Raw genomic sequence first — 11,890 nt, 5'->3', positions numbered from 1 at the left:
CGATCCGCCCGGTAGCTGCCCTGGGGTGGCGTGTTCTGGGTGCTGTGTTTGCAGCCCCTCTCACTCATCCTGTTTTGAGGCTCACTCATGTTGGGGCACCAACAGCTCATTCTCGTTCTGAGCAGCGTCCACTGCAATGTTTTTGGCCTGCTCACCAGTGATGGGTATCTGGGCTGTTTCCTGTGTGGCTGTTAGGAACTCATGGCCACATCTTCGTGTGGAAGTAAATGCTGACCAGCAGACCACATGTGGCTGCTTGACAACTTTTTAAGCAACTGTCAACCTGCTCTCCCCCCGCCTGCCCTGCCATGTCCAAGCACCAGCTGCCCTGTGGGCGGTCATGCTTTCCTCTCCTCCCTCCCGGCACCGCCCTCACCCCAGTCCTGCCCCTTCTGCCCTGAACACCATGCCCTCTGTCAGCCTTCTGTGCCCACGGCCATCCCCTGGACACACCATGGCTCCCATCTGGATGGCAGATGCACCCAGGACAGGCCTCCCTATGTCCACTCTCACCACTAATTCAATCTCGTGGACAAGTCTGAGCAACACATAGAAAAGCAAATCAGACATGTCCTTCCCGCATGAAACCCTTGAAAGGATCCAGATTCCTGATGAGCCGTGCCCTCCTGCCATGCTCCAGCGCCATCAGCCCTATCCACATCAGGGCTCCACCCATGATCAGAGTCTGTCCACATCAGGGCGTGTCCATGCTAGCTCCGTGCCCCCTGGCCTCGCCTACCTCTGAGCTGTCTGTGCACCATTCCCCTACCAGCCTGGCCCTCCATCCTCAGGGCAGCAGGCTGGCTCCCTGAGCCCCCTGGTCAGGCTACTGCAGCCCCAGGTCTAATGCCGGCCCCTGTCCCGTCCCACACACTGTCAGCATCTTCAGGGTGTGGTGCCCAGCCTGCTCCCCCATGGCACTGTGAACCCCCACAGGAAGGCTGAGGCTGCATCCTCACTGCTGGCCATCATGTCTAGCTGAGCACTCACCCCTGAGCTACCCAATCAACCAGAGAGATTTCTGTCTTCATCCAAGTACTCGAGAAGACCCATTCCTATTTCCACATGAGAATCACCAAACTGCTGAACTCTGCTCCATGCCCAATACCCTGTCCTCCCAAACCAGTCTGCTATGATTTTGGATGCTTATGTGCCTCAGCACCTGCTGCTCCATCTGATGGGCCTCTCTCTCTCCCCCCAACCGCAGGACCCGTGTCAGCACGCAGCAGGTGCTTAAGAAAGAACCCTACTTTTTGTTGTCTGTTCCACTGTAGCCTCTTCTCTACGGCCTACCTGACCCCATGACCCTGCCTCCCAGAGCCCCGGCTCCTCACTAGTCTCCCCGTGGCACCTAGCTGACCCGTTCCCTGTGTGGTCCTGCTCCCTCGTGGGGCCTGTCACATGGCAGGGCTCAACAGGTAGTTGTCAGGCTCGCGCACTCTATGATGGCCACACTAGGTCCTCAGGCAAGGCCTGGAAGAACAGACGGCTCTGCCAGGGCTCCGCATGCAGGCCAAACACCCAGAATTCATTGCCATCTCAAGATGAACAGAAGCGTATCATGAATGTTCCTTGCTGGGACACTGAATTCAGGTCAAGATGATGAGAAAAAGGGAAACTTTAAATGTATTTCTATGTGGCTACATACTGCCACAAAAGCTTTTTTTAAAAAATGAGATAACATAAAAGTGCTTTGAATTTAGACTCTCAAAAGGACAGTGAAGTCCCTGCCCCACCTCTCCCCTAACTTGGATCTGACGCCCCACCCCCACCCCAGCCTATGGGCCCGGCTGCACCCCTGCGGCCCCCACCCCCACCCCCAGGTCACCATAGTCTCAGTGCTGCAGAAAGCTGTGGAGGGCTACCTCCCCAGGCCTTGTCCTCGCTTCCCCACCCAGGGACGCCACGGGCCACCACTCACAGCTATTCTTCCTGCATCACTGGGTGTTCTGAGGAGCACGCAGCAGGATGCCTAACGTGTGTTAAAGGAGTGACTACCAACTCACTGATACGGCAGACTGATGCCCATGTCCATTGCTGAGTTTACTCCCAATTTTTACTTCTTAAATTAAGGGTTTATATACATCTGGGTGTAACTTAGTGACCTGAGGTACAGTCCCCAGGGCTGGCTCCCAGGCACATGTCCTGAGCAGCACTGAGGCCCACCCACATCAGAGACGTCCACCTTCACCAGACTGAAAGGCTCCCAGGCACCCATTCCCGTGGCCCAGCCCCCTCACTTCCTGTCACGTCCCACTGGCCCCCCCCACCTCCGCGTTTATGCAGCTCAGTACCCCGACCCCAAATTCAGACCTCAACTACCTGTGCTCCACCTGGAAGGCCGGCATCTCCAAGTGTAATCTGGATTTCCTCACCCCGTCTGCGGCTTCTCGCTTACCTCGCACCCATGTACAAGAGATGGGGGCAGCTATGAGCCTCACACTTACCCCACTTGACTGTGCTGTTCAGGCACACTGGGCTACACACACCCCGACACAGGTCCCGGGAATCCCATGAAAACGCGGGTCTGAGCAGGTGGCTCCGTGGCATGAAACTCTCCAAAGGCTCAGGGAAAGCCAAAGCCTTCCAGTGGCCACTGAGGCCCCAAGCCGGCTCTCACTCTACTCTGGCCATGGTGGACTCCCTGCTAGTTCTAGAACATTCTAGGTGTACTCCCACCTCGTGGCCCTTGCACCTACGATAGCTGGAACATTCTCTCTCATGTGGATACATGGGACCTACCTCACCCCCATCAAGCCTTTCCTCAAATGTCATCTCCCCAGCAACACCTTTCGGGACCATCTTGTGGTCGATTACATGCCCTGTGTACACTCATGCGCACACACCACAAATCTAAGATATTACCCCTGAATTTATAATTTACCTATTTATTTTGTTACTACCCATCTCCCTATACTACAATGCCAGCCATGTGACTGGAAGTATTAAAAATTCACTAAAAGCGTTATATGATAAAGTTGAGAAAATCTTCTCAAAGAGGAGATAAAGAGAGAAAATAGAAAAGATCCAACATCCAACCAACAGGTGTTTTAGAAAAAACAGAAAACTGACATAAGGAGCTTTCAAATATACTTTAATATTTTATTTCTTAAGCTGGGTAATGAGTACACAGGTGTTCATTATTATCTTTCTCTATGCTCATTTGTAGGCAATATTTCATGATTTGGAAAAAATTATTCAAGTATTTCCCCAGCTGGAAGAACCATCAGGCCACAAAGGCCTGAGTGCCTGGCACAGTGAGTGAAAACGTACCCGTCTAACCAAGTCCTGGACTCTGAAGACATCAAGGGTACAAGAGAGGGTCCTACAGGTTCTGGGGGGAAAGCAGTTCACAATGGAGTGGGAATCAGATGGCACCAGACTTTTCATCAGCAACAGTGAATCCTACCAGTAAAAGAAGCAATTCTTTCCAAGTTCTGAGGAAAAGAGACTTTAATGTGGAATTCTACATCCAGCCAAACTATTAGCCAAGTATGGATGGAAGCCATGGCGTTTTCAGACGTCTCAGGAAAGGTGCTCAAATACTCGTCCAAGGCACGCCTATGGGGACAACAAGTGTGCTCACATGTTATCACAGGCCTTGTGCTCAGGGAGCTCCAGTTCCAGCTGGTGACGAGACATGACAAACTCATCAGCAAAGAGTGATGAGCACCATGAAGAAAGCGGATGAAGGCAGCGAAGCAGAGGAAACGGGTGGAGGGGATGCTTTAGACAGTGACCAGAGGAGAGCCGGTGTGCAGGGACGTCTGACCTTGGACCTGGAGGGAGGGGCCAGAGCAGCAGGCACCCCACCGGTGGGGCAAGGGACCCCCGAAGCGCAATAGGACCACTTTGCGGCCGGCTGGCCTGGAGGACGAGGCATCCACACGGGACACAGGGGGACGAGGGCAGAGGGCCAAGGAGGGCACGAACTCAGACACGACCCTTGAGAATTTGGAACAGGAGACAGTAATGTCAGACAATGTCAGGAAACAGGGAAGGTGAGATTAGAACTCAACCGTATAACAGATCATTATATAATCACACCCATTTTAACTCCCAGATCCAGCCCCTGGAGAAGATGAAAAACATGCTGTGAAAAGGGGCTGTTGGACCCCAGGATTCTTCCAGCAGGGGCCAGCTGATGAGGCTGTCAGCTACAGACATGCACCCCCTTCATGAGAAAGGCTGACTCAGGGCAGAAACAAGAGCCCAGAGGGCAAAGCAGATAACCAGCAGGCTCACCCTGGGCTTAAAACCCAATCAAGAATCCCGACTGGGGATCCCCACTGGGTTTCAGAACTGCGTTGGGCCTGTGACTCCCTGCTATGTCCACTTCCCCATTCTCAACTGGTAAACCTACACCTGTCCTGCTGCGGGGGGTGCCCCGAGAAGGCAATCTGTCTCACTTGGTTCTCAAGTGTCCAGGACCAGCACCCAGGGGATTGCACCAAGCGGATGATCCAGGGGAGGAGACTCCAGAGCTCTGTGGTTCAGGCAAGGTCTTGAGCTGGTGCTACAGTGGGATGAGACCCTGGGGAATCTCAGGAGAGGAAGAGGTGTATTTGGCATTTGGGAGGATATGAATTTTGGGGTGCCAGGACTGTGGCAGGCAGACTCCTGAGGTGGCCACGAGACTCTGGCATACACGTATCTCCCACCTTACTAGCCTAGGTACTGCGGCAAAGGCATTTCTGAGGGTGGAATTACGGTCCCAAATCAGCTGACCTTAAAACTGGGCAAGCCAAATAGCATGGTCTTTCAAAGCAGAATTTTCTCCAGCTGGTGGCAGAAGAGTAGGTCAGAGGGGTGAGTCCTACCGGCCTGGCAGAAAACAACTTGCTGTCAAGTACCCACCATCCTGGGACAAGAACTGTGGGGCCTCTAGGAGCTGAGGGCACCCCCAACGGACAGCCAGCAACAAAGCAGGACCCCAATCCAACAACCACCAGAGATGGGCTAGTGAGCTCAGAAGATGAGCCAAGTCCCAGACAAGAGCCTCAGCCCAGCACATGGATTTCAGCCTCGGAGGCCCTGAGCAGGAAAAGCAGCCACACTGTGCTAGACTTCCAACCCACAGAACTGGGACTAATAAGTCGGTGTCCTTTAAGCCACTAATTTTGTGGCAAGTTGTTATGCAGCGTTAGAAAATTAATGTAATGGTATTTAAAGAAATGGCGTTAGTAGCAGAAGAAAGGGCCAGTTTCCCAAGCATGTAAAATAGAGTGACCACCAGCCCTGGGACCATTTTCATCACGCAACTATTCTCCCAATTCTAGAGACAAGTAACAGGTTAATAAACAAGCGGCAGAAGCTACAGTCTCTTGGTCTGGACTGAACTGTGCCTACCTCAAATTCCTATGTTGGAGCCCTAACCCGTCTCCAAAGATGGAGCCTCTGGGGGCGAGAGGGTTAGATGTTTAAGGGTGGGCCCAGATGAGATTAGTGTCCTTGCAAGAAGAGCCCGCAGAGGGCTTCCACAGCCAGGAGGCAGCTAGCTGGTCCGCACCACGAACCACATCAACTGGCACCTTGTTCTTGGACCTCAGTCCCCAGGACAGTGAGAAATAAATGCCTGCTGCTTAAACCACTCCATCCACGACATTCTGCTGTGGCGGCTAAGACACCCCTCTTGTGATTTCTGATGTCCATCTTTTTCATGAGGCTGCCTTTAACGAAAGGCTGGGGAAAACGAACTGCCTCTAGCCATTCCTGTCTCTACAGTAAGAAAGGCACTTACTTTATGGAAAAGAAATGTTATTTGTCAGCAAAAGTCCTATTTCCATTAACAATTTCAAACCTTTCCACCCACTGAACCTTCTATAAAGTCTGCCAAAGGCATTGAAACTGATGAATAGGGCTCGCCCTTGTGCCTGTGAGGAAGGATGAAATGGCCAGAGCATGCGTCCCCATCAGAAACTGAACAGGGAGGGCCTGACTGACTTGCCCCCTGGGAGGACACTGGGAACTGCGGCACCAGAAGTGCAGCCAGAGGGAGTGACCCAAGTAACACCACAACTTGACCGTGTGTCCCCGATGGCGCGGCATGAAGCACTCACTGGCTCCTATGAAGGGATCTCCCAAATCTCAAGCCTAACTCTGCCTCTCTCTCATTCCTTCAGTTTATAGAGTACACAGGGACAACAAAGGTGGACAGTTAACACCATAAGTGAAGAATCAGAAAAATCCAGGTGTGACACATCACCTAGAAAAGTCAGCCCTGCAGAGGGCAAGGGGGAAACCTAAAGACACTAAGGGGCCATGACCCTCAGTGCCACTCTGGGGATGCAGGTATGTCTGGTTCAGAAAGGACATGACCCCCCGTGCACTCTGGGAACGCAGGTGTGTCTGGTTCAGAAAGGACATGACCCCCAGTGCCACTCTGGGAACCCAGGTGTGTCTGGTTCAGAAAGGACATGACCCCCAGTGCCACTCTGGGAACCCAGGTGTGTCTGGTTCAGGAGGTGGCATGACCCCCCGTGCACTCTGGGAACCCAGGTGTGTCTGGTTCAGGAGGGGCATCACTCCCTGTGCCATGCCAGGAACCTGCCTGGATCTGGTTAAGGGAAAAATGCCATAGAAGACATTCTTGAGACAAGTGGAGAGATTTGAAAATGAATAGGAAATTATTAGCTGGTATGTGAACCAAGTGCCCATTTTTCAGGTGTGATAATGACATCGCGGTTGTGTGGAGACCATCCTGATCCTGTGACTTGTGTGCTCTTGAATTACTTAAAGAACTTGGTAGGTTGTCTGTAGCTACTTTCAGATGATTCAATGACAATAAATATGTATTTAGAAAAAAGAGATAAAGCAAATATGTTTTAGCATATAATTAGCAAATAACTGCTAGATTGGGGTGGGAGTACAGAATTCTTTTCAGTTTTTCTCCATTGTGTTTTTTTCTGAAATAAAAATGGGGAGGGCTGACCCTTCTCTGCTTCTCAAGTCCCAGCTATGGCCTGTGTCTGTTTCCTCCCAGGCACACGGGGGTGATCACAGGGCAGACCTGGGGTGGCTTTAAGAACCAGACAAGTTGATACACACAGTACCTCCAGGACAGGGCTACACAAGGTGTGAATAAAGATCAATTTTTAGTTTTCTGTTGAGCATCTAACACCGGCCAGGCCCTGCTGAGCATCACCACACTTTCTGCCTCCATAAAACCCAGTTAGCAGGGGTTTCAAAGAGGAATGCAGACAGCTTTCTACTGTTTGCATATTTCTTGCTAAACATCTGGAATTTGCTGTTATTGCAGCAAAGTCCAGAGAATATTGATTCATTTGCAAAATAATCCAATTAACTTCCACTCTCCAAATTCACCTAAATATTAGCAGTTCTCTTCAAAAAAGCAATCAACCCAACAATCAGTTTTTAAGGACTATATTTTCTAGCGAGTTTTATTTCTTATCAATGAGTTTTACTTAATTTAATAGACAATTCTGAAAAATGCGTCTAAGCAAGGATCACACTTTAACCCTCTCATTATGTGTTAAGTGTTTCATTATTGTTATTTGGCCGTCAGTTCTGTAGGGAGGAACATGGCAGATCAGAAAAGATAGTCTTATTATTTTTAGAGGTCTTCTTAAAATTTAATGATAAACTAACAACTTGCAGAACAATATAGTTGTTTTTTGAAGCACAATGAATTGGGTAGCGTTTCTGCACTATTACTGGCAAATATCAGAAGGGTAGTAAGAAACTGTCCCCAAACCTCAACATACTTCAATAGTAAAATTAATTTTCAATTTCAAATTCAATTCCAACCACTAAGCAAATAGCTTCAAATGAAATAATAAATCCTGGCATTTAATAAAGAGTAACAATATAAACCAAAACAAACTTTGCTTTATAATTCAAATCTAACAACTCAAATAAGTCATTCCAATCACTGGCAAAGGGCCCTGCCTCACACTAGCAGGGTGGAACCCTGGCAGGTCCAGAGAGAACTGGGCAGCAGGAGGGGACACTTCCTTCCACAGAGGGCTCCTGGGACAAAGTCCCCCCCTGGATGGGTATGCTTTACAGCTCCATGCTACAGCCCCAGCCCAGAGTGCCAGAGAGAGGCATGGTACTGGAGTCCGGGTACATCAGGGAGCTGCAAGCCCTGAGCACTGAGGCCCTTACATTCAGGATCCTGGAGCATGACTTCCCTACAAGGGTCAAATATCCAAAACGTCTCAGGATCTTACCTCTGAAAAACTTCTTACAAAGGCCAGTTAATAATTCCTGGAGCAAAATCTTGGGCAGGAATAAAAGGATGCTCTGGAAACACTGAAATCATTGAACTTGAAGCTATCAAAGAATGCTACAGCACTCAATTTAATTTGCAGGGTTGGCGGGGGAGTTGCTTATGGTTTGCTACAAGTGCAATTCCCAAGAATCTTCTCTATTTATAATTTATTTTCCCTCATGTTTAAGTTCCAGAGGTTTCAGTCATTATGTTGACATCAGAGAAACCTATACAATTAAAGAGATAGCTGAGTTGTTGCAACCTTGTATTTAACAAACTGCTCTATATACAATTCTAATTTACTTACAAGGTATTTCTCAGGTACAGGCCCTATATTAGCTGAAACCTGATAAATGACAGGCGTTAAGATGGCCACAGTGACTACCACCCCCACTCCCAGTACACACACCCTTCCTCTCGAATGAGGGCTGGGGCCAGTGACTAGGTTCTAACAAAGACAATATGGCAAAAGGGATGGGATGTCCCTGCCAAGATTAGGTCATGAAGATTGTGGCCTTCTTGCTTGCTGTCGTGTTCTATCACTGGCTCCCTCTGACTTGCCCGATGAAGAGCCCCAGCGGCTGAGTGAGCAGGCCTGGAATCACAGTCAAACACACAGTCAAACCTTCGGATGAGACCACAGCTCCAGCCAGCACCCTGAAGGCAGCCTTGTGAGGCTCTGAGCCAGAGGATCCAGCTAAGCAGTGCCTGGATTCCTGACCCACAGAAACTGTAAAATAATAACTGATGTTTTAAGGCACTAAGTTTTGGGGTAATTTGTTGGACAGCAATATATAAATAATGCAACTATGCAGCACTATCACACCTTTAAAAATCCAAAAATAGGAAAATAAAGAGCCTAACCAAACCTGAATGCCCAATTTGGCAAGTCTTTTCCAAAACTTCACAAAACAAATTAAGTTTTAAAAAAGGAACAAAAGTACAAAAAAAGAAAAAAATCAGAACTAAGTGTTGAGTAAGAAGGTCCCAAGTGTGGTTACATTTGGCAAATAAAAGTTCCTAAGCTGGACTATGTGGGGACTCCATTTGGTTAAGATTTGGTCCTATGAAATGTCAATCTGAAAATCTAAACGGGTTTTCTCCCAAGTAACCAAGCAATGAAGTTGTGGCACAAAGTGAAATACTGAACTGACCAGTTCAAGTGTCTTTCCCGGGAGTCCATATAGCTCAGAGTTTTAGATTTATATCTCGTCCTACTGCCCAATCTCTGGATAAGTTTGCAAGCCTAACACACGTTGATCTTTCTAAAAGTATTCCTGCTGTTCACTCATTCTTTCACGCACTCACTCTTTCATTTAATAGTCGTGTGCTGCCTCCTGACCTCACACCAGGCAGCCAGTTCTGGGAGCTGAGCTGGACAAGGCCCTTGCCCTCCTGGGCTTTCCATTCTCTCAAACTCCTCCAGCACTATCTTACTGGACACAATCCGGAGCCATTCCCCAATCAAAGAGCAGCACATAACACACCCTACTTTTTCATTAGCACTTTCTAATGAAAGGAGAACATGGGTTCTAGATGAAAGTCTCATTCAAAGGTTTCAGAGAAGCAAAGACCCCCAACTGCTAGGTCCTTTAATATTTTCCTTTCCGGGAGGAGAAGGTGCCTGATCCACTCACCTGATATGTATGCCCGCCTGCTCCAACTTTCCTGCCCTGGGCCGGCACCCCGAAACACTTCCCTAGGCTTCCAATACTCCTGGTTGGACCCCACCCCTCCTAGAACTTCCTGGACACGGAAAACACCTCCAGTCTCAGGTTGGAGGGTACACGCACACAACCGCATGACCTCCACAAATGGAGAGAGAGGAGGGCAGGAGTGGTCGAAGGTGATGAACACTGACCACGAGGCCAAGGCAAAAGACAGTGGGCCTGGAGTAGGGGCTGGAAGAATAAGGTAGGGGATCTGGGGAGTGAGCACAGTGCTGGCTTGAGGCATGGAGCCAGTGTGGATTAGGAGCTCCGCTTGAACCCCTAGGGACATGAGGGTGGTCTCAACCCTGCCTCACATGTGTCCCTAGGGCCCAGCCAGGCAGCGTCTGCGGAAGGTCAGAAGGTCTGTAGGGCTGGCCCAGGTGCTCATAAAATCAGGGTGCTCAAGCGCCTCAGAGGGATTTGCACTGTGGGGCTCAGGTGACCAGGATCCCCGATGCCCCCAAGCCTTCACAGCAGGTGGATCCAGTTGAGCAGACTGGACATATTACGGGCACCTCTGGATCCTGCCCCAGGGGTCCGTCGCCCTGGAGGGCTGGCTAGGGGTGCCAGCATTCCTTAGGGTCCACTCTTGGGGTCTGGGTGATTGCCATCGACTTGCTCAGGAGTTCCGGCCTTCTGAGGGACCTGTCTCCAAGTTCCAGCTCTTGTCTGGGTCCTGGCCCTCCCTGAAAGCCTAGCTTCTTCATGGTCCTGGCCCAGCATCCAGACGCTCCCAAACGACCTGCCCCCGGAGTCTGTCGCCTGGGATGAGCCCTCCTCATGGCACCCTGGCCTCCCACCCAACAGGGACTGTCTCAGGGTCTCGGAGGCGCTCCCAGGGCTGTTCCAGGATCCCCGCCCTCTCTGGGGCCAGTCTTGGCGTCCTGGCCCCCTCCTCGGTGACCCAGCCCCGTTGTTCCGGCCCTCCCTGGGTCCTGCCAGCCCCGGGGGTCCGGCCCTCCTCCGTGACCTGTCCCGGAGTCCAGCCCTCTCTGGCTCCTGTCCAGTCTCAGGGTCCCAACCCTCCTTGGTGACCCGCGCTGGGGCTGGACCCTCCTGACGACCCATCCCAGGGTTGGACACCCCTCGGTGACCCATCTCTGGGTCGGTCCGGCGCCTCCCGGTCCCTGTCGGGTGCGTCTGGGGTCTAGCCCTCCTCCGTGAACCGTTTCAGGGTCTGGCCTTCCCCGCTGGCCCGTCCCGGGGTCCGGTCCTCCCTGGGTCCTCCCCGATGACCCGTCCCGGGGTCCGGCCCTTCCCCGCGACCTGTTCCGGGGCCTCGACCCCGTGGGTCCGGCCAGCGCCCGGAGCCTGCCGAGCCGTGTGGGGACTCCGCGGGCCGGGCCGACGAGGGGCGCAGGGGCGCGGGCAGGGGTTCCGAGCCTTCCCGGCCCGCACACCGGCCGAGGCCGCGGCCTGAGGAACGGGCGCCGCGGGCCAGGCCAGGCGGGGCGCGGACTCACTGACCTGCCGTCTCGGCTGCGGGCGAGCAGGGCGCACGCGGGGGCAGCGCCGGGAGTGGGGGGGGGCGCCGCTCCCTCCGGGTCCCCCCCAAGAGCAGGAGAAAAAAACCCGTCCGGAGTTTAAAACAAAGAGGCGGAAATGCCCGAACGGAGCCGAGCGGCGAGTCGGGGGCGCCGCGCAGGGAGCATGCGCGTTGCGCGGCCCGGCTCCCACCCCGCGGCCGGGGAGGGGGCGGGGCCCGGAGGGGGCGGGGACTGAAGGGCGGGGGCGTGGCGTGGTCAGAAGGCGCAGGCGCGTTCGGGCAGGGCTTGGCCGAGGGATCGGGAGCTGGGAGGGTGCCAGGGGCGGGGCCCGCAGAGGAGGCAGGAGATTGCGAGGGCGGGGCCGGAGGGGGCGTGGGCAGAGGGGGCGTGGTCGGCGGGTGCTGCGCCGGGGTTGCGGGGGAAGAGTCCTGCGGGACACAGGATCTAGTAGTAGGCAG

The 11,890-nt window shown here is 52.4% G+C and overlaps 1 protein-coding gene across 5 annotated transcripts in view; it reads right to left on the bottom strand.

The window, feature by feature from the left end:
* PCGF3 (polycomb group ring finger 3) overlaps nucleotides 1–11,598 on the bottom strand; it is a 52,787-nt gene extending 41,189 nt beyond the window's left edge. For 3 of the 5 annotated variants that reach the window (XM_025887190.2, XM_025887188.2, XM_073891286.1), the window contains exon 1: nucleotides 11,413–11,545. The gene's annotated coding sequence lies outside the window, so the exon portion shown is untranslated. Of the gene's footprint in view, nucleotides 1–11,211; nucleotides 11,346–11,412 lie in introns of those variants that run through there. The other 2 variants (XM_073891287.1, XM_025887189.2) reach the window with 2 other exon arrangements.
* Nucleotides 11,599–11,890: the final 292 nt, after the last annotated feature.

The sequence above is a fragment of the Callorhinus ursinus genome, unplaced genomic scaffold (genome assembly GCF_003265705.2).
Source record: "Callorhinus ursinus isolate GAN/ISIS: 27379988/994484 unplaced genomic scaffold, GSC_fseal_2.0 scaffold4, whole genome shotgun sequence".
Classification (NCBI taxonomy): domain Eukaryota; kingdom Metazoa; phylum Chordata; class Mammalia; order Carnivora; family Otariidae; genus Callorhinus; species Callorhinus ursinus.
The sequence above is the reverse complement of the archived record's forward strand: the minus strand, read 5'-3'. Positions and strand labels throughout refer to the sequence as shown.